General features: G+C 45.3%; 1 pseudogene; it reads right to left on the bottom strand.

The window, feature by feature from the left end:
* LOC113837456 overlaps positions 1 to 12,531 on the bottom strand; it is a 244,937-nt pseudogene extending 232,406 nt beyond the window's left edge.
* Positions 12,532 to 22,103: the final 9,572 nt, after the last annotated feature.

The following is a 22,103-nucleotide window of genomic DNA, read 5'->3' as shown; positions in this document are numbered from 1 at the left end:
ATAAAGACAATGCTACCAGGCTAAGAGGCTGTACCGATTTAATCTTTCCCCAGAGAGGCAGAAATGGAACAGGCCAAAAGGCATTATTTACAGACACAGTCATTGTACACTCAGAGCCAGCTGAGGATTTCACTACCAGGCCCTCAGTCCTGGGGTTAGTATTCTAATGAAGTGCCATCAAGCAGGTCATGTCCTTCATTCATAAAAATCACCTCATTACCTTCCACAGGGGTGAGCTAACAGGCCCAGTCATCTATATGTAGTCTGCCTACACGGGTAAATAGAGTAATAATGTCACCCTGATATCCAGGACTGCGGTGGGATCCCAGCACAGCTATTGGCTAAGAGAGAGGTATTGGCTGATACCTGAACTGTTCTGAGTCTTGACTTCCTTGTTTGCAGTAAAATAAAATAAAAATATCCACGTTTTGTGGTTGCTTCGACATGTGAGAAGTAGAGTGATATAAGCAAAGCACGCCATACACCTCAATCACCATCCCACCATGGAGACACAGATGCAAGAAAGAGCCGCCGAGGTCTGAAACAACCACCCAGGCACCGCATGACTCTGGGGGAGGCGTGCTACCACTGTGGTGTCTGGAAGGCTCCAGAACATCCCACGTGTGTAGATATGCAAGTTGATGGACTGGTATCCGCCATGACCAGCACACATAGCAGGCTTTCTCAGACTGCCAGCCCCAAATCGTCACCCAGAGAGTTATTTGCTTGACCTTAGTTTAAGCTTGTCCCACTAGCTCATAACTTATTTTTACCTGTTTCTCTTCATCTACATTTTGCCTCGGTTCTTTTTACCTTCCTTTCATTCTGTATGTCCTAGTTTCCTGCTTCCTCCGTGTCCAGCTGGCAGCTGACTGACTAGCTGGCCCTGGGCATTTCCCTTTCTTTCTCCCTCATTCTCTCTTGAGCTTAGACTCCTCCTCCTCATTCTCTCCGCCCATCCTATCCCTCTGCTGCCTAGCTATTGACTATTCAGCTTTTTATTAGATCAACCAGGTGCCTTAAGGCAGGCAAGGTGAAACAAATACAACACATCTTTACACAGTTAAACAATTATCTTAGTCCACAAAAAGCACAGAGCGATGTGAAGGAATTGCCTCTGAGACCCCCATGAGATCCCATGGGCCTCTCAGAAGAAACTAAAATGCCCCTTTATGATCCACCCATTACTAACTGTGATGTCAGCAAGCCATTTGTCTTTCCTTCCTCTCTTTCTTTTGCTTGCAAACTTTTGTCTCAACAAATATCCACCGACAACCCACCACGTACTACCTACTTGCAAAAGATGGAATAGAATCGTAAGCAACAGTCCACACCAAAATCGGTAGGCAAGCGTCTGAAGCAGAAATAGCAGATGAAAGCAACATTGCATCCCTGGTAAGTTCAGTGAACGAGATACCAATAAGGTGTATCAATGAAGTATCTGGTCCAGGAAGTAAGGTAACGGAATGTTACAGTGAGCCGAGACTCAAGAAACAACAGCAGTTAATCTGAGCATGAACATAAGAAAGACCATTGCAAGCACAAGTTACAGCTCAGGCAAAGGCTTTGCACCCGGAGGGAGCATGATGCTTCCTTGAGGGAGTACTTCACCCACTGACGTTGATGGTTTTTTACCTGGTGTGAGCTCAGCAAGACAAAGTTGGGGACGTTCACGCTCCAGAGACAAATAGTTGTACTGAAACAGGACATCCTGAAGCACTTCTAGAGCTCAAGTGACAAATGATGACGCCATCTGCAAATGCTTAGAGGATAGTGGGACCCCACGAAGTCCCAGATGAAATAGAAGTGTGATTCCTCCAGATGTAACCTTTACTAAATGCTCCGTGAGCCATTGACTGGTGTCTGTTTTAAGGAAAATGAAATAAACAAATGTGGTTGAGACACGATGAGCAGTCCATAAAGGATATTCCAGATCGCTTACAATAAAATGCACCACTTTACTACACCAAGGTTGTCTCTGAAGAGGACTTTAAAAAAACGCTTCCGTAGATATAGCAAAATGACTAGATGTCTATGGAATTAGGGAAAGGGAGAAATCAATAAGCAGGTTCTGCACATGAGGAAACCAAAATACATACAGGATAAATCTTTCAGATTGTTAGATGGTGTGGCGTGTCATATCATTTGATTATGACACAGAAGGAAGGGAGGGGCCCTTCACTAGGGGCAGGCATGGGGTAAGGGAACTTCCTTCCTGCTGTGCACAGCCGTTGTGCCTCACAGCTACTTATGAGGCAGACAGAATGAGCACCACTCCTCAAAGCTGCAAACTGGGGTCCCAAGATTTAAGTCAACTGCCAAACGAAATGCATGGGACAGGTGGCAGTTTGAGCAATAAAATAGTCTTCAGAGAGGACCTCCCCTCTCTAACACTCAAAGAGTGGCAAACCCGGTCTGGATCCCTTTGTACAGTGTGTACACCTGCATGGATTATGGAGTGAATAACGGCTGTGCCTGGACAGAGAATGGGCACTGTCACCATGTTTGATCACAGCTCAAGACTGGGGAACCTGAGCTCCCGAGGCTAGTGGAATTAAAAGTGAACGGAGGCGTCATTGCCTCCGGCATGAACACTGAGTTGGCAGATCAGCCTCCCAGAACAAAATTTAATTTACTCCTTTCTTCCTCCACTTGATGCTCAGAAAACTGTACCCTTCCCCTAAAAACTGCCTGAGGGAATAAACACAATTAATTTCTTGATTAAAATTATCAAATCAAGTGCCATGTGCAGTAAAAACACGGAAGAAAGGGAAATGCACAGTACAAAAATTGGATGAGTGGTTCTCTCATGTTCCATCTGAGGAAATCACAGTGGAGTCAGAAAGCCAAAGAAAAGCCAGACAGGGCCTGAGCCAGATGGTCCAAGAGTGGAATCTGGGATGTAGCTTCTGTTAGAAGAAAAAATAAGAATTTCAGAATTTTAATATCCAGATAGATGGAAAGTGTAGATCCACCCATTACTAACTGTGATGTCAGCAAGCCATTTGTCTTTCCTTCCTCTCTTTCTTTTGCTTGCAAACTTTTGTCTCAACAAATATTCACTGACAACCCACCACGTACTACCTACTTGCAAAAGATGGAATAGAATCGTAAGCAACAGTCCACACCAAAATCAGTAGGCAAGCATCTGAAGCAGAAATAGCAGATGAAAGCAACATTGCATCCCTGGTAAGTTCAGTGAACGAGATACCAATAAGGTATATCAATGAAGTATCAGGTCCAGGAAGTAAGGTAACAGAATGTTACTGTAAGCTGAGACTCAAGAAACAACAGCAGTTAATCTGAGCATGAACATAAGAAAGACCATTGCAAGCACAAGTTACAGCTCAGGCAAAGGCTTTGCACCCGGAGGGAGCATGATGCTTCCTTGACATTTTGGAGAAATAAAGAAGGCCGGTGTGCCTGATATAGAGATGTGCACAGGAGAACGGTAAATCCCAAGGACAGAGAGCAAATACAGTAGGATGCCTTAGATTGTATTAAGAATATAAGCTTTTTAATCCCAAGATTATGATTCAGCTAAAACTCCCGGTTCCAGAATAGGTAGAAAGGCTACAGAGGTAAGCAGACATGAAGGGGGGAAGGCTGAAAAGAAAGCCTCAGATCTTCAAAACCGGCCTGTGAAAACACACTTCCTGAGGCTGGCAGCCACTGGGTGTAGTGTCAAACTTCTTGTCTAAAAATGCATTGGGATCACTTTCAAAAATCAAAGCAGAGATCTCACCAAGAAGCACACAGAAGACGTACTTGTGGGACGCACTCTGCCCATGCAGCAGTTAGCAGTGGAGGGAGGCTTTCCCGTGTAATAGAAAAGCTGAACAGAGCAACACTACCTGTCTTCCTCAGCACCAAAAGCCAGGCGATCATGCTTGCGCCACACACAGCACCCACTACCTGGAGAAAATCCTCAGCACAGCCTCGAGTTCAGTTCTGATCCTCTGCATGTATGCATGCCTTGTGAATAGCTAGTCTAGGGGGCGGGAATTAAAAGTCAAGCCTCAGGTCTCCCACTGGAGAAGTAGAGCAATGCACAGTGAGTCTAAATACTGCATAAGAAAAGAAGAAAAAAAAAAGGAAAGGCTCAGGAAAAGCCAAGGGTGGACAAAATTTATTTGCAAAAACAAAAAAATAAAGCAATCATTTGTCAGAGAGATTTATATTCTTAAGACAAAGCTTCTCCAACTTCATTCACTATTTGGGTCACATAGGAGTTTGGTTCAAACTCAAAGAGCCAGTGCCCACTATCCAGTGAGCCCACACCTGCACACTTGCCACAGAACCAGGCCTGGTATAATCCTGAAGAAGCAGGGACAGGTGGCTTGCTGAGGCTTGTTGACCAGACAGTCGAGCTTACTTGATGAGTTCAGGTCCCTGAGAAACTATCTTTGTGAAAATCAAGGTGGACAGTGGTAGAGGAATGACAATTGACAACTGGGCTTGCCCTCTGGTATGCACTTATGCATACATGCATGTACACACACACACACACACACACACACACACACACACACACACACACACACACAATCACAATCACAAAGACTGAAGACCCTGCATTTAGGAGACTTTGCCTTTTTCTAAAGCCCGTCAGCTGGGGGAGGAAGGATCAGAGACGACAGAATTCTCAGATGCTGACTCCACTTCTCCTGGGGTGTGCCTGCTCCCTTTCAGCTGGCTGACGCATAGATCTCCTGCCTCCTTTTTGTTTGCTTTGGCCTAGTTGGGGGAAGCACCACCTAAGACATAGCCAAAAGGATTCTGCCTATGGACTCCCTCTTGGCTGTCTACTTCCCATGGAGGCAAACGAGCAGGTCTGGAGGAACCAGAGAGCCAGGCTTCCCAGGGAGCTAGAACTACCTGAGGATAAGAAAAGGGAGGACAGGCTACTCTGCTTCATCAGACCCCAGGATGCCCAGGCCACCCATTGCTTCAGTCCCTACAGTGTTAGCTGAGACACGTACATTCATCAGCAGTCCCGGCAGGAAGCACACCCCACCACCCCTATGCCTTCTGCCATGAACAAGCAATCATTTGTACCCTCACACCCATCACCCACCTGTGTGGGTTCCGTTTCTGCACTCAGCAGGAGGGGAAGTAAAAGTCAGGAAGCTGAACAGTTCTGAGACTATGTCCAGCCTGTTCAGAGCTCAGCAGTATAGAAAACAATTCCCACGGACATCTCACAAAAGCCATAGAGAATAATAATATTTTATATTTTTATATTCATCCCAAATCTTACTTCAACCCCTTACTATCTTAGTTGGGGTTTTGAATTGCTGTGAAGAGACAACCATGACCACAACCACTCTCATAAAAGAAAATATTTAATCGGGTGGCTTATAGTTTCACAGGTTAGTCCATTATCATCGTGGTGGGACATGGTGGCACACAGGCAGACATGGAGCTGGAGAAGGAGCTGAGAGTTAATACATCTTGATCCACAAGCAACAGGGATGAACTGTATCCACACTGAGCACAGCTTGAGCAATGAAAACCTCAAAGTCTACCCCACAGTCACACACTTCCTCCGCCAAGGACACACCTACTCCAACAAGCTGCATCTCCCAAAAGTACCACTCCCTGTGAACTTATCAGGGCCAATTACATTCAGACTACCACAGTTACGTATTATGAAGTTGTGCCACTCCCTTGGTGTGATAATACCCCTCCCAAGAGTCATAGACTATCTAAAAAAACCCCAGTATCAGTCATGAGAAACCTCTTTTCTAGTTGTTGGTTATGAGAGCCCAAGAAACCCCCAAAACAATTTAGGTTGTTGATGTTGCCTTTGCTTGCTTCCCAGAATTTGAAAGCAAGTTTCCATAGGAGACTTGAAGACATCACACACTTTGGATACAATACTTGGAAGAACTGATCTGGAAGTGACCTAGAACCCTCCTTCCTGTAAACTAACTCTTACAGTTCTAGAAGGTGCAATGAAAGGTGGCAAGAGAAAAAATTCAATCAATAGTTTTAACCAGCTACAATGCCTGTGAACAACGGCCAACATGGTAAAATCTCACCAAATGTGCAATAGTGGCACTTACATCTCCGGTCAACCAACAGCTGTTTAATTGGACCTGGGGGCCCCCCAATAGGGTGGAATCCATGCCTGGTGCTGTAATCCTAGCTAGCTACTCATGGCTAATGAAGTCATGGAACCTAGAGGACAATCTACTGCTGCAATTTCCCTAAACCATCACAACTCCTAATTGTAGTCTAAACATTTATCCTTATACCCAGAGGTCAGTAGTAGCTCTCATTTCTCATGAAATCACTTTTTAATAGCAGACAGAGACCACGACAGAAAGCCACAAGTGGTCAAAATGCAGAGAACAACTGACTGTGAGGTGCCCGGCCCTAACTAATACATCTACAACACAATCCATGCACGTAAAACTCAGGGAACATCATAGAAGAGAGGATGGAAAAATTGTAAGAGCCATAGGACCAAGATGCATGCAGCGAGACTATGTCTTCTATATACAGGGAATCATCACCCGTAGAAACATCAACAGCACAGTAGCTTAAGCAAGACTGAACTGAACAACTGACAACAGTTGATGTGATATTAACGGAGCATGTCTCACAAGGCTCCAATCTTAGATGAAGTTCTGTAGGTAGCCAGCTGCTGAGAGAAGGGCAATCAGTCTCCTCCTAGGGATGAACCCCTAGTTATATGAAGTGGTCAGCTCTAAGAACTGTATCTATACTATGTAAACATGTAACAATAATAATTAAATAAAAAGAGAAAAATATGCACAAAGAAAGAAAACAACAGAAGTGCTATGTTGCTGGTTACCCTGCTCAGACCACTTGGGGGAGGGGGTGAGAAGATGCAACACCAATGGCTCAGGCACTGGTGGGAGTCTGTGAGTAGCAGAGCCTGCTGTAGACTCATTTATTAAGGAAGTTAGGCCTGACTTTATGCCACCTCCTAAGGTCCCATTGGCTCAGGAAGCTGACTCTCCTTGTTGAACTTTCTTCATTGGTGTCTCTGGGTCAGGTGTCTCTTTATCAGCAGTCTCTGGGCATAGAGGCAGGCTTGGCTCAGGGAGGAAGTGCCTGCCATGCATGCTCATGCGGGCTGGCCTGGACACCTGCAGCCTGGGTATGCTGGCCAGCAGCTTCTCCTACATATTCACCTTAGCAGGAGTCAAAGTTCTAGCTTCAGCCTCATTGTCCCTGCCTCAGAGAGCATCCAGCATGGCAGACCATGTCTGTCTTAGGTTGGCCTGCCTCACAGGTCCTTACCTGTCATTGACTACTGGCCCTCGAAGGATGACATCTCTGGGAAGCACACCCAGGTGGGAGGAATGCCTGTCAACTATGCCTCAGGAGTTTCTGTGAGTCAGGCCCAAGAAACCACCCAAGGAGGGCTACATCCTGGGAGCTGAAGTGCTATGAGAATCTGGAGTGTGGAAATACACTCAAGATTAGTGTATTTATAGTCAAGATAAGACAATATCCCAATCAAAGAATAGGAAAAAGAGGGTCACTCCTGAGGCGACATCATACTTTCAGGCAAGAAAGAGCACACGCATCCAGAGGCCAGGCTCCCACATGTTTTCGGGACAAATCCAATAGGTCAACACCACAGCCTCATCCCAGAAATCCTCCAGATCATCAGTCTTAACCTTAAGGCACCTGGTGACCAATATTGATTGTAATGCCCTCACCTGAGGCTCCTTACAGTGGGAGGGTAAGTTCTGCCTTCTCTTAATGGCAGAAGACATAAACAAGAACAAAGTCTAAAACAAAGACAGACTTGAACAAAAACAGCAAGTGTGTTGGACCTAACTGTAGTAGATGGCACCAGACTGCCAAAAGGAAGAGACGGAAAAGGAGGGTCCCCTCGCTCACCTTCTCAAGGACCAAGGACATGAAACACACGAGGGCCAACTCACCAAACAAGTCACCAAAAAGGGGGTTCGGAAACATGCTGCTGATAGAGAAAGTAAAAGTACACCTACATGGATTCATCTGCCAATGCACCACCAGCAACAAAAGGCAAAGATCAAGGCCCAAAAATCAGCCACAGCGATGGGGAAAAAATACACCCTGATTCAAGCAGGCAGAGACCCATGCCAGCACAGGGTCCATGAGATGTTGCCAGTTACCCTACTAGGACACCCCTTGGGGGAAGGAGTGAGAAGATGCAGCACCAATGACTCAGGCACTGGGAGTCTGTGAGTAGCAGAGCCTGCTGCAGACTCATTTATTAAGGAAGTTAGACCTGCTTTTATACCCCCTGCCAAGGTCCTATTGGCTCAGGCAGCTGACTCTGCTTCATTGTCCTTTTCTCATTGGTGTCTCCAGGTCAGGTGTCTCTTCTTCGGCAGTCTCTGGGCATAGAGGCAGGCTTGGCTCAGGGAAGAAGTTCCTGCTGCCCATGTCCTTGCAGGCTGGCTGGCCTGGGCACAGGGTGGGAGGGATTGCAGCTTGGGTAGGCTGGCCACAGTCTCTCCTACAGTACTACATGAAAGTAGGAGAGTTTGGTGGTAGAGGAAAGGGTATAGTGGGAGGGAAAGCCAGACATGAGACTAGGAGATTGAAGATAATAAGTATATTATACACATCTATGAAATGCCATAATGAAACCCATTATCTTGAACAATTAATGAATGATAATAAAACAAAAACAAAACCCATCTCTCAGAGTAAGAAAGGAAAGCCTCAGTCAATTAAATGATCTAAAGCCACACAGCTGGCTATGAAGTCATGAGAGCCAGACTTCAAAGTCCTGGCTCTTTCCAGAATGGTCTACCGGCTCAGAGAATAGAGAGCTGGCTTGGCTAACACTTGGACCAAAGCCTGGCTCTGCCCCTCTCCACATGGGGAATACTGGTCCAGTGGTTTGAACTCTGTGACTGGTTCCTCATCTATGTTCGGGAGGTCAATACAGGTGCTCGTCTCATGGGGACAATACACGACATTTGCAAGGGTTGAAACTGCCATGTGTTCTTGATGGGACTTATCTCCAAAGGGGTAAAAGAAGGTTGATTCTTGAGAGGTGAAAAATATGACGACGGTATAATAGCAGGGGCACACCAAAGCCAAATCCTGTTCAACCAAATTGTATCTCTTAGTGTTTAATGTCTCTCATTAGGAAGAAATGAAATCTAAATTGAATTTTTCTCCTTAAGGGAACAATAACAAAATAAAGGTTGGAGAACTCTGCAATAAGCCTTACTTCTCAGCCCTTTGCCCTCAGCACCCACCTGCCCTTGTACCTCAGCTCTGCAAATCAGCACCATCTCCCACACACATGAAGACCCCTGCAGGCTCTGTCCCTGGTGCCCCTCATTCCGAAGCTCCTCCCTACTTTTGACCCTGTGGTCTCCTTGTTTATCTTTCATATTTCTTCAATCCCACTGCTCTGTGAAACCCTGTTCTACCCTCCTAGGAGGAAGCAATCTCTTTTTCAAAGCCTGCTGATTATGCCTCTATTAAAGCAGTAATTCAATTTATGCCCTGATGGAGTGAGTTGTTTACATGGATGACTATGAAATGGGAAGATATTAAATTGCATTCCCCTCCCCCGAGTGGCACCAGCACTTCTGTATTGAAGGGAGGAGGTTGGCGTGCTGTGTTAGCCTTGGGACTCTAGGGTTGTGCGGGCTCTGAGAGAGGGGGGGCAAAAAATCCAGTGACTGTGATGCTTGGTAACACTGACTAGAGCCAAGCTCCCAACAGAAAGTCTATGTACATCTAGGGGGACAGAAAGCAGACCCATGGGTGTCTAGAACCGTGGGGGTGTTTGGGGAGGTGGGGAATTCACAGCCAATGGGTTGATGGAACTGTTCTAAAATAAGCTTTGAGTTAAACCTATTTTATTGTATACGTCTGGGTGAAATGTCAACTCTAATTCAAAAGCCCGTTTACATTTAAAAAGAAAGCACTGACCCCAAAGAGCCTGGGAGAGGGAGCAGGAAGGAGCTTTGAGGAGGGCCAAGAGTGTTTGGGGAACAGCGCCACCTGCCTGAGATTTAGTGCAAGAGAGATGGTGACAATCCTGCGATTTGCTGGGTTTTATGTGTGTGTGTGTTAGCACTTCCAAGAGTGATTCAGAGGGGAGAGAGAGAGAACTGGGACTGACATAGCTTGTTTCTAATTTAAAATTGGTCTAATTACAATTATAAAAATTAAAATTAAAAGAAAAAAAGAAGCTTGAATGCCAACTACTGTGGCCTGGATGAAGAGTCAAAAAAGGGCATGTGTTTGTTAATCTTGTTTGTGAACCTGGCAGGCTTTATAATCACACATGCAAACACCTTCTGGTGTCTGTGACAGCATTTACAGACCCATGAGCTGAGGTCTTAGACTGAATTAAAAGGAGAAGGTTAGCCAAGGACCTGCCTTCCTCTCTCTCTCCACTTCTTGATGAGGAAACAGTGTGACCACCTGCTCCCCACTCCAGACACCACAGCTCCTTCACTGTGATGATGAACACTGCACTCAAATCTTGATCCAAAATAAGCCCTACTTTCCATGTGTGGCTTTTGTTGGGTATTTCGTCACACTAGTGAGAAAAGTCATTAATACTGGCCACATGTGGCAACTTCAAAGCTGCAGGAGTTGAATTCTAAATGGGCCACAGAGAAGACAGAATATTCTAGTTCATGTACCACCAGCCTCTGTGTGTGTGTGTGTGTGTGTGTGTGTGTGTGTGTGTGTGTGTGTGTGTGTGTTTTTGATATTCTATTGTTTGAGTCTTGTCTTCAATTCTGTATTCTCTTGGCCATATCACACAGTCCCCTAGGCCTCCATAATCTCATCTTTGCAATTCTGAAATACAGAAAAATGAAAGTTTCTTGCAGCATGTCTGACAGATGTCCAGGAAATGATACAGCTAATTTTTAGTAATTCTAACAACAAATGTCGGTCCAAAGTTCATAGGTACCAGGTCCTCTGCTAGATACCAAAGGAACACCCACTTGTAATACATGTGCCCTGGTGACATCCATAAAAGGAAAGTAATACCATTACTGCTAACCACTTGATTACTGATAACTCAACTGTCTGTAGCTAATGACACTGCCAAGAGCTGAATTCAGGCCACTCTAAACTTTGCACCGTGCCACTCACACAGGATGAGTGGGGGTGGAAAAAAACTTGCCAGTTAGGAGCATGAGCTTAAGAAAAAAACAAAGCCTACAATTGTATTTATTCAATTTGCCTTTATCAAGAATATTCTCTATGGCAGGCACTGGGCCAGGAACATGAGAAGAAAATGGACACACTTTCCTGGCACTTTGTTATCTCTAGAAATCTCTAACCACAGAAGAAAAGGGAAGAGGTCTTGATGTTGCACTGAAGCCAGCTCACACAAGCTCCTAAAAGCCCTTTAACATATTTTCTGAAATTATGCATGCTGGCTGCTAAACCCAGCCATTATTGAAATTAAATTACATAAACATATGACAAATTATATGAAAAACAAAGATACAAAATACTGAAACCTCACCACATCCCAATTAGCCTATGATGTCTATGCTCTGGAAGTAATTGGCTCTGTATTTTACTGTGGGGTGGGAATACCACACACGCAGTGGGCAGTGGGCACTGCTGTATTTCTCCCCAGCCGTACCCTCCTATAGCTGAGGGGATATTTTCACCTCAGGAATCTGCCAGCTCTACAAATGGGCACTTGGATCATGGTTTTCCTGGTTGCTCAGATTTTAAGAATGGGATGGACAGCATGTCAAACATGCAGAGTAAATGCACAGGAGCATCTTGCTCCTCCCCCCCCCCCCCGCCGCCACCGCCGCCATGTTGTAAGTGGCACACAAAAAACAAAAAAAAGCTGAGTAATAGGCTCCAAAGCTACACAGAGAAACCCTGTCTCAAAAAACCAAAAGAAAAAAAAAACTGAGTAAACTATCTGCTACTCAATAATTACTGACTCGGCGTGAAGGTATTCACTCAAAGTTCCGACACACAGCTTTATTTGATGTAAGCTCATCTTGCTCTTTGGCGAAAACAATCAACTCTTTTCCGTAGGAAAGCTTCACAGTTCTCAATAACAGCTACAGGTTTCTTATGGATAAAAGTGACACTCCCATAAAACATCCATTGGTTGAAACCTACCACTGACTATATGGCATGGATAATGATGAATATTGTATGTCTTATTATAATCTATAGATTATGTGCCCCTATTCTTTACATAATTACAATTTATAATAAGCTCACCGGTTGTACATGTGCCAAACCTTCATTTTCTTCTACCAAAGCCAAATAGAAAAACAAATGTCCACATTCTTTGACTCTTCTCGATCCAAGTCTTCAACAATGTGGATCTCCAAGTTCTCCATCCAGCCTTGTGGCTTTCACCAATTGGAGGAATGTAAGCAAAGGTCAGAATGTCAGTTCTGAACCTGGACTTCAAGAAGCATGGTACCCCCCCCCACTATCTCTCTTTTCCATCCTTACCCATCATGGTAAGGATGACATGAGGGAGAATGTGACACTTAGGAAAATTTCAACTTCCTGGTTGTGAGTGAGCCAGTCAGCTGACCTGTGTGACACATAACCTCAACCATTTGTTATTGTATGCTATCAACATAATTTATGATTTATTAATACTCATGACACGAGTAAAAGACGACTTGACTGTGGGTCACACATTCCTGTTTCTTCGCATGCTTAGAAATCTAAATTAGGCCCGGTATATTGTAAATTCTACACTAGACAAGTTCCCCTCAAGTTTACAATTTCTGCTTTAGCAACAGTTCATTGGCTGAATACAAACTTCAAATCCTGTCCCCTCTCCAACAGCCACTAGTGAAGTTTCTGCCCTTTTCTTAATCAATTTATCTGAACAACTTGTAATTTGTCCTTAGCTTAAATAAGTTGTACCAGAGATTTGCAAAGAATTTATACACAGAAGTTGAGCTGGCTCCTATGTATGGCTCATGTTTGTAAGTTTTTTTCCCTGTTATTTTATAGACAAGATAATCATTCCAATTCAGTCTTCTTGACCCTTAACCAGTAAGAGATACTTGGAGTAGCCCTTTAAATATTTGGCATCTTTGATGGTCAAGATTGGAACCTAACCTTCAGGACAAACCTAGAAGGAGAGACACTCAGTGTTGATTTTTTTTTCTTCTAGGTTTCTGGGCTATCAGTTCTATCTGTTTTATCCCAATATGAAGTTTAATTTTATTTTACTTTAATATTTTGCCCAAAGTTTGTAATTATTTTCACTCTATGGCTACTAGAAACAAACTTTCAACCACAGGCAGCTGAGATGTCTTAACAGCACCTTGGCCCTTTCTCTCCTGGTAGCTTCTATTCAAATAATCAAAAGCCCCAAACATTGGGGAAGGACAACTGGAGGTCTCTACTGTTTGCTGAACTGAGGGGCTGAATCAATGAACTGTGCTGAGTGGCAAACGTTAGGATCTCAGCAACTGATTGGTACAACTGTAACAACTTATTGACCATTTCCCTGTCTGTTGCTGAAGTAATATCTATGGAGACTGCCTGAAGGAGCCAGAAGCTAGTGATCTACAAGGATTATACACTTCTGCTCAGAATCCGGTTGGAAAAGCATCTTCCCATCCACAAGAAGTTGGCACAATTCAAATGTCTTTACAGGCTCTGGGAAAGTTCACAGACCTTGCAGCAGGGTGGAAGAGGTCATTAAGCAATGTTGTTGCCTGGAGCCTCTGGGTAATAGGAGATATATTCCTACAGGGAAAGCACGCTAGTGTATTTGATTAGGAATAGATGACTGGAGAATTTTTGTCATCTGAAACAGGGTACTTCTGAGAGCAGAGAAGTTCCTAGTAATAGTTATACCAAGAAAAAACCGTATAGAAATGTTGTTGTCCCAAGCAAACCGGCATGTTTTAGACACTGAGCAGAGTTCTGCAGGCCTGTTCTCCTGCACACATATGATGGGTAATCTATTCCTTGTGCTCTGTGGATAATGAAGTCCTGGGCAGCACAGTAGCCCCTAGATCTCATCTAAGCTGCTGGAGAAAAAGGAACAGGAAAGCACCAACAGGGTCACGACTTCAGATCTAAGGGCCTCACCACTCAGGCTTCTTTGCTGTGAAATGAGAGTACCTGGTTGTTTCTACCATTCTGCATCTTTCAGGTGTGGCAGGAACAGGGGCAGGGACAAGAGGCTGTCAGGCCCAGACAATGCCTTGACTACAGCACTGCTGTGATGTTTAATCTTTATAGTCAACATGATGGGATTAAGAATTGTCAGAGAGACAAGTCCCTGAGCATGTCTTTGAGGGATTAGATTTAGACTAGGTTAACTGTGGTGAGGAGACCTACCCTAAATGTCAGCAGTGTTTTTCCGTGCTCTGAGTTCCTGGACTGAATAGAAGAGAGAAAGCAAGCTAACACCAGTACTCATTCCTTTCTAGTTCCTAACTGTGGATACAATGGGACTGGCAGTCTTCTGCTTCACCTTCCCTGTCATAAAGGACTGTGTATACCCTGGAACTATAAGCCCAAATGTTTCTTCAGTAAGGTACCGCTATCCAGTATTTTATTACAGCCGCTAATACAAGAGATGACTCTCAGCTGCTAAGAGGAACGCAGAGAAGCTGACCCATAAGTTGTGTGTCCCAAAATGACTGGGAAAATTCCTCAGCCAATGACTGAGAAACCCGGCTCTCACCTCAGGAAAGGGAAATGCTATGGAGTGACTTTTGCTTGAAAGCACTGTTAGGGTTCAGGCTCCTGTTAGACTCCCAAGTCGCCTGACTAGTCATGGCATTCAATAGAGACAAGTAGGCAGGAGATGCACCATTTTCAGAAGGAGAGGATAAGCGCCACACAGGAGTGGTATTTCCTACCCTCACAGAAACCTCTGTTTTGTTCTTAAGATCTCTCACTGATTGGATGGCACCTCATCCACACACCATCCTTAACAACCTAAAAGGTCAACCGACTGCCAGTTCTAAATGTACCTATAAAGTACCCTCACAACAAACAATTAAATAAACTCTGGGTACCAGAGTCTACCCAAGACTCCCCCACTTGCTTTGCTATCTCACAGTATTGTTTTTTGTTTCTGGAGCCAAACCTCATCAATTCTGAGGGTCCTGGACCTCTGTCTCGGGCTCCGATTCCACACTCACTATTCGGAGGACATCACAGATGGACTGTAAGAACCCGAGGGCACAGAAGCATGTTAGTGTCTGAACTGGATGGAGAGGCTCCCATGAATTCTCAACAATATGGTTGCCTTCACACAAGACCTTCCCAAACCACACTGGTGGACATGCCAACGTGGATGAAAGAAAATTTGACAAGGCCTCACCTTAGGTGAAGAACAGAAAACAACAGGCAGTCAGTGGTTGCTGAGGGAGAGAGAACCAGGCTTGCCTTTTTTTTTGGTATTTTTGTTTGTTTGTTGTTTTTGGCGTGTGTGGGGGGGTTGTGGGTGTGTGTATGAGAGAGGGGGGTATCAATTTAAATGGGAGACACACAGGAGGAACTAGAGAGGGGAAGTGGGGATGATATAAATATACTGTAGTCATGTGTGAGATCCTCAAATTAAAAAAAAAATGAAGAAAAAAGAAAAAGAATTATCCCTAATGGCCCACTAGTTTCTCAGCTCCTGACCACTAATCTTGTCTTGAGTGATTGATTAGATGATTTGGACAAACCAGTTATCCCTGTCGGGAGAGCAGTTGCATTTTAATGAACAGCGTTGAAAAGAAAAAGGGCTCCGGCACCCAAAGGAACCACGTAGCTGCTAAGGATTGGCTTGGAGTCTTTCCCTTATTGGGGCAAAAGTTGGAGCCGCAATCCTTAGGTTGAGTGTGTGGCCATCGATTTGCTCTGAAGACAAGAAGGCAGGTGTGATGGAGCCCTAGTCCCAAGCTCTTGGATGGAAAGGCTGTGGTGACCTCTGCATACAGAGCCTTGAATTCTGATGACAAGAAAGCCACCTAGACAGGCACTGCCACTGTACCAGTTACTTTCACACAGCTACGGGCAAAATACTTGAGAGAATAACTTAAAGATGGTGGTGGTGGGGTTCGCTGTGGTTCTCTGGCGTATCGATTCAGTCCATCAAGGTATTACAGAGAGAGGGTCAGCTGGAGCAGCTTGCACCAAGGTGCACAGGAAGCAGACAAAGAGGAAGCAGCAGAATACGATGAGGCCCCTAAAGTCTGGTGGGCTGCAGCAAGCTGCTCACAGCACTGCTGCCTCTAAAAGAAAGCAGAAACATGCTCATTCCATCCCATTTTGGGTGCATTGTGCCAGTAAAGACTCTCAAAAGGAGTTTGACTTAGGAGTTGACTCTGAGGGGATGGCTTCAAGAAGGCTGTCAAGAGCAAGGAGCACCCAAGCTAGCTTTAATTATGAGCTCAATACTGGCAGGCTGACAGGACAGGCATTGCTGCTAGTGCTTAAAGTGACATGGTATCTGACAGGAAGGAGAAAGGCACCCAGGTAGGGACCCCTGGTCTGGTTCCACGAACCCTCCCACTGAGATCTGCGCCATCTGTCCACCAGTCAGACCCAGGGACACAGCAAAGCCATCATCTAGCCAGTATGAGTTGGTGCTGAGGCCCAGCTTGGATTTACAGTGACACACATTGATTTTGGCTCTTGGAGGGTGTCAGCTCACTGTAAATTAGAAGATTTATCTACAGGAGCTGCAGAGATAAGTGGCTTTGCACATAAATACCTTGCTTTGCTTTTTAAAAACAGAGTGCTAATGTACTGAGAATATTCCACAGGAGAGAATTAAGGAAACTCCTTGTGACCTACTCTGAGCTACATTTGGGGACAGCCAAGAGTGGCCTGAATGTATCCAGCTCTTGGAGCTATGCTCTCCTCCCTATCGTTAGTGTTCAGGCATCTGTACTGGCCTGTTTTGGGGGTCCTGACAGGATGCGCCCTCAGCTGCAGCCACTAAGAGCACCACCTATGCAAATTCACTGTGTTCCCTTTCAAAAGGGCCCTGCCCACCTCTCATATCCTCCCACCATCACCTTTCGCTCTCTCCCTTTCCTGTCTCCTGCTGCTCCTGTCTCTGGAGGCTGGTCTCCTCCCGCCCCTTTCCCCTTTTTACAATCCTTTTCCCCTAATAAACATCCCCTCTACTTGAACTACGTTGTATGGTATCTTTCTCTCTCCAGCTGTTTTCCTTAAATTACAATACCTGTGCCTTGCCTACCATGATCTAAGGTAGGGTGTGTTAGCCCTATGTATGCTTCTTTGCTTTAAAGGGACCACTGATTAACTTATCAAATCTGGACTGAAGGCCAGTGAGGCTGACCTCAGGATAAGGACTGTACGCAGACAGAGTTGAACTGGTGGATCTTAGACAATACCAGAGAAGATAGCCTACGTCAACGGTACATCATCAGGGATAACCCATGCCTGGAAGAAAATAAATGGACTGACGTAAAAGGTGCCATCAGGCTCAAAGCTATTCAAAGAAGCTAGTCAGGGAAGACTTCTGGGACCGTGACATCTAAGTAGAGTGATTCCTGAGGACCACAGTGAGATACTGCTGGAAGGGAATGAGAGGAAGGCATTCTAAGAATTCAGGGAAGATGCTGAAGCATTGCAGAAACGGAAGTAAGGCAACGATGGCTGAAGGCTAGCAAAAGATAGGATATGAGAGACGGGGGAGAGAGTGGGGTTGGGTCCCCTGAGTCGGTGGTGAAGTTTAGATTTGGTCATGAGCTTCATGGGACATAACTTCTCTAAAAACTACAGATGGCTCTGGTACTCCTGGGGTTGGATTAGAAGAACCCACAGCAGAAGGGAAAGCATCTGGAGAGCTACCGTAACCATTGGAGAAGATGTAAGGGTGGCGTGCTGAAAGGCGGTGGGAGCGACAAGAAGTAAGTATACATTGAGCTTCAATCGGAAGGACTGTCGATCCTAAGAGCTGAGATACCCAGGCTGCCCTGCCTCAAGCTTCTCAAGTCATTGACAGCCACTTATAAGGAAACCAGAGGGCCACTCCACCACCTAGAAGCATTGTCCTCAGACTCCCGGGCTGCCTGCCACTTGTGGGTGAGTTTTCTGGAACCTGAGCACTGGATTTGCATTCGTAATCCAGAAAGCTTCTCAGAAAGGAACAACTCAGGGTCTCATGTGTCAAGTGAGCTCCTTGCTTGAAATTCTTCCCCTCGGGGCCTTGTCCTTTCATTCAGATACCTTCTTATTCTAACTCCTTTTATCATTTGGAAAAGGAGATTCTCTTCATGTTCTATTCAACATCCTTATTTTTAAAGCTAGTGTGTTTTGGATCCGTGTGGGTCTGTTATTACTTTCATTACTTGGCAAAGGGATGTTAGATTTTAGACTGATTGGTCCCAACGGAATTGATTGGATTGGATACCGAAAGGATTGCTATTGTTCTGAGTTGAGCATGGGCTGAATCAACAGTTTGGATATAAAATGCTCCCCTCAGGCCCATGTGCTTGAACGAGTTGGTCCCCAGATGGCAGTCCCAATTTTAGGTTTTGTGGAACCTATAGGAGGTGCCTAGAGAGAGGAAAAGTGCCAGGGTACAGACATTAAGAGCTGTAGCCAAATCCCTCATTCAGCCCAGTTTCTCTCTGTTTCTTAATCCCCAGGATATGAGCAAGCAGCCCGAGCCTCCTGTAGGTGTGGCCCTGCCAGTTCAGCTCAGCGCCTTCCCCTCTGAAATTATGAACCAAAAAAAACCCCTACTTCCTACCTCATTTCCTTTCATCAGGCATTTTGGCATGGCAATGAGATAAGTGACACGGATTCAGAGTAGAACATGTTGACCCCGTGTGTGTGTGTGTGTGTGTGTGTGTGTGTGTGTGTGTGTGTGTGTCTGTATGTGTATTGTGTGTGTATGTGTCTGTGTGTATGTATGTATATGTGTGTGTGTGTGTGTGTATCTGTGTATATGTGCATGTATGTGTGTGTGTGTGTATGTGTGTGTGTGTATCTGTGGGTGTGTATATGTGTGTGTATGTGTGTGTCTGTGTGTGTATGTGTGAGTGTGTGTATGTATATATGTATGTGTGTGTGTGTGTGCGTGCGTGCGTGCGTGCGTGCGTGCGTGCGTGCGTGCGTGTGTGTGTGTGTGTGTGTGTGTGTGTGTGTGTCTGTGTTCTTCAAGCACAGGCTCATTCCTACTCTCATTCCCAGCTGGGTGTTGGTGACGCACATCTTTAATCCCAGCACTCAGGAGGCAGAGGCAAGTGGATCTCTGTGAGTTCGAGGCTAGCCTGGTCTCCAGAGTGAGTGCCAGGATAGGTTCCAAAGCTACACAGAGAAACCCTGTCTTGAAAAACCAAAAAAAAAAAAAAAAAATCCTACTCTCATTCCCTTCTCCCCAAAGTGACAATCCCATCACATCCCTTCTGACCATTTCTACTGAGGATTACCAAGCATATCTAATACAACACTGTGGCAAAAACTGTGGTTATTTCCATGGCACCTGACCAGTTTGATTATTGGAGAAGGTTGTTCTCTCCCTGGGGTGGGTGACGATGGGCTTGAGCCTGCACAAGCCCATCGTCTTTACAGAGACTGGTTGAGGACAGCCAACGAGACAGAAGAAGCCAGTCAAGGTTCTTCCTGAAAGATTTTCTTCATTGATGAGAAGAGAAGTCCTAAAGGCAACTTCCTTTTCTCTGTACTGGACGTTATGGATGCCTGGATTAGGGTGTTCTATCAAGGCAATGGCTAGCTAATTGATCAAAATAACAAAGTGAGATGTCAAGGCAAAATAAAGGAACCAAATTAACTGACACTGAGCCATTCTAGAACCAGGCTTCTTTTCTTATGTGAAAGAAAAAATGTTCTCTTTCCTATTGTAGATTTTGAACTCTGTCTCCAGACAGATCCTCTTTGGAGCTGCACCCACCAACAGATAGCCTATTTCCAACCTAGGCAGTCTCCATCAGGTCAGGCCAAACAGGTCTGCTTCCACCAGGCAGGACCAGGAGAGTTAAATCGAAGTTTCTTCCATTCAAAGGAACCATGAGCAAGAGGGCTGGATGAGCACTGTATGTGGAATCAGGGAAAGAAATGGGTTATTCTTGAGTTATGGCACCTGTATGAAAGAAACATGTGAGGGTAGGAAGATGTAACCTCTATAAATAGGCATGGGGTTGGGGAAGGCATCACCACCAGAGTCAGGAGAACAGTAAGATACAAATGGGATTATCAACAAAGAGAATTGTAGGGCATGGAGAAACCTCAAGAAAGTGGGATAGATGGTGACTGGCAACAGAGTGAATATTTACTACTCTAAAGCCCAGCTACAAGGAAGGGTCAATTGATGGTACCGAGAGTCTTAGTCTGGGAAGACATAGAGAAGCATCAGTTCATGCCTGAGGAGAGGGTATCCCCAGACCAAGAAAGGATTCCACTCAAGAGCAGCCTGGTGAGCCAGTGAGTTTTGGGGATTATCTATAGTAGCATGAGTGACTAAAAGGCAGCTATATCACAAGGATTCCTTTGAGCAAACTCATCACATGCCACCACATGCTATGTGTTGCCATGTAGCACCACAAGCTCTTGGTGATGCCATACCCTAAAGGGAACACTCTGGGGGACATAGGTTCCTGGGTTCAACATAAGCTCTGGGGAAGCCAAGCCTCCAGTGTCACTTCTCAGGAGTCTCATGGGCCAGAACTAATCAGAACTATGTTGTCTATCATTTATAAGCTTCCCATCAATTCCATCATCCAATTACCTGTCACAGTCACCTATCAGGCCAGATCCCTTTGTCCTATTTCAGATAAGGAAATATGATCCCAGACTTACAATAGTAAGCCACTTGAAGCTTGCCTTCTGTTCCAGGCCCTTGGCATGCACACTGTACTTCATGTTCACTAGTGTCTGTGTGCTTACGGGTGAGGGCATGAGCAACAGACCAATCAGTTTACAATGGTCAGCACTGTGTGCCTGGAAGGAGGGACATTTCAGAGATCTCCAATGGTTGGTTGAGTTGAGGGCTGCTACTTCAGTCCAGAGTCACCAGCTACAGAACTTGTGTTCTGGCTACACTGTAGTTAGAGCATCAGGGACTCACACCTGCGTTCTCAGGTCCTAGGAAATGTGTCTACTCTCCCTGAAGCCTGAATAAAGACTCAGACCAAAAATAATCCATACTGTAGAGGAGGAGGCAAAGGGAAGCTCGTTCCCTCTGGTCAGCAGTTGTGGAGGGATGTCAGAGAGTAAGGTCAGAGGCAGACAGAGCTCAGAACACAGGGTCCTCCTCTTGCTCATCCCCATGCATGCCATGGTCCATGAAGGGGAACTGTGAAAATCTAGACAGGTTCCGAACAACGAGACAGAAGAAGCTCAGTGCCATAAATCTCATGGCAGACTTCGTCAAACACCAGCACTCTCTGTAGATCCCCACCTGCCTTGTCATCATAGGCCATGAAGAGACTACAAACAAAGGAGAGGCTGGAAGGGGAGAAGTCTAAGTCTCACACATTTTCTCCTGAAGGGGCAGAATAAGTAGTCAAGAGAGTAATTAAACCACATAAAGCAAGGTACTCTGTTCATTGACAACTCAGAAGTCCAATGCCTTGCACCTGGTAGGGTGTGGGCTAGAGAGGAGGTTAGAAGCCACAGAGGACACGTTCCCTTGCATATCCAACTCTAGTCTAGTTCCTTCCAGGTAGAGAGTCTGCAGCTGAAGAAGGAACACCCCTTTTTGGAAGGAACTTGACAGTAGGAAAGGAGGGTTGGATCCACCAAGACCTTATGAATAAGGTAGGGTTTTGGAAAGAAGAGGCAAGGAAAATGGAGTTGTATGTGGAGAGAACCTGGAGGCCAGGGAGGCTGGACAGCCCTGGTGCCTGGAGTGTCCACCTCTTGGGAAGGTATCAGCATATTGATGACAGGGTCAGGCAGGTATGTAGGAGATCCAACCTCAAATGGGACATTCTCAGTTTCTCATCTTCTATCTACAGAGACATCCCTACACTCATGATAACTTTCTATAGTGTTCATCTACAGAACACACTGTTCCTTCCATCGTTTGTAGATTTGGATGGAGATGGGGGGGGGGCTGTCTGAGAAACAAAGACAAAAACAAAACCAACCTGCTCTCTTTTTCCCTCTGTTTTACCAACAGCATACCA

Source organism: Cricetulus griseus, chromosome 10, assembly GCF_003668045.3.
Source record: "Cricetulus griseus strain 17A/GY chromosome 10, alternate assembly CriGri-PICRH-1.0, whole genome shotgun sequence".
Lineage (NCBI taxonomy): Eukaryota > Metazoa > Chordata > Mammalia > Rodentia > Cricetidae > Cricetulus > Cricetulus griseus.
The sequence above is the reverse complement of the archived record's forward strand: the minus strand, read 5'-3'. Positions and strand labels throughout refer to the sequence as shown.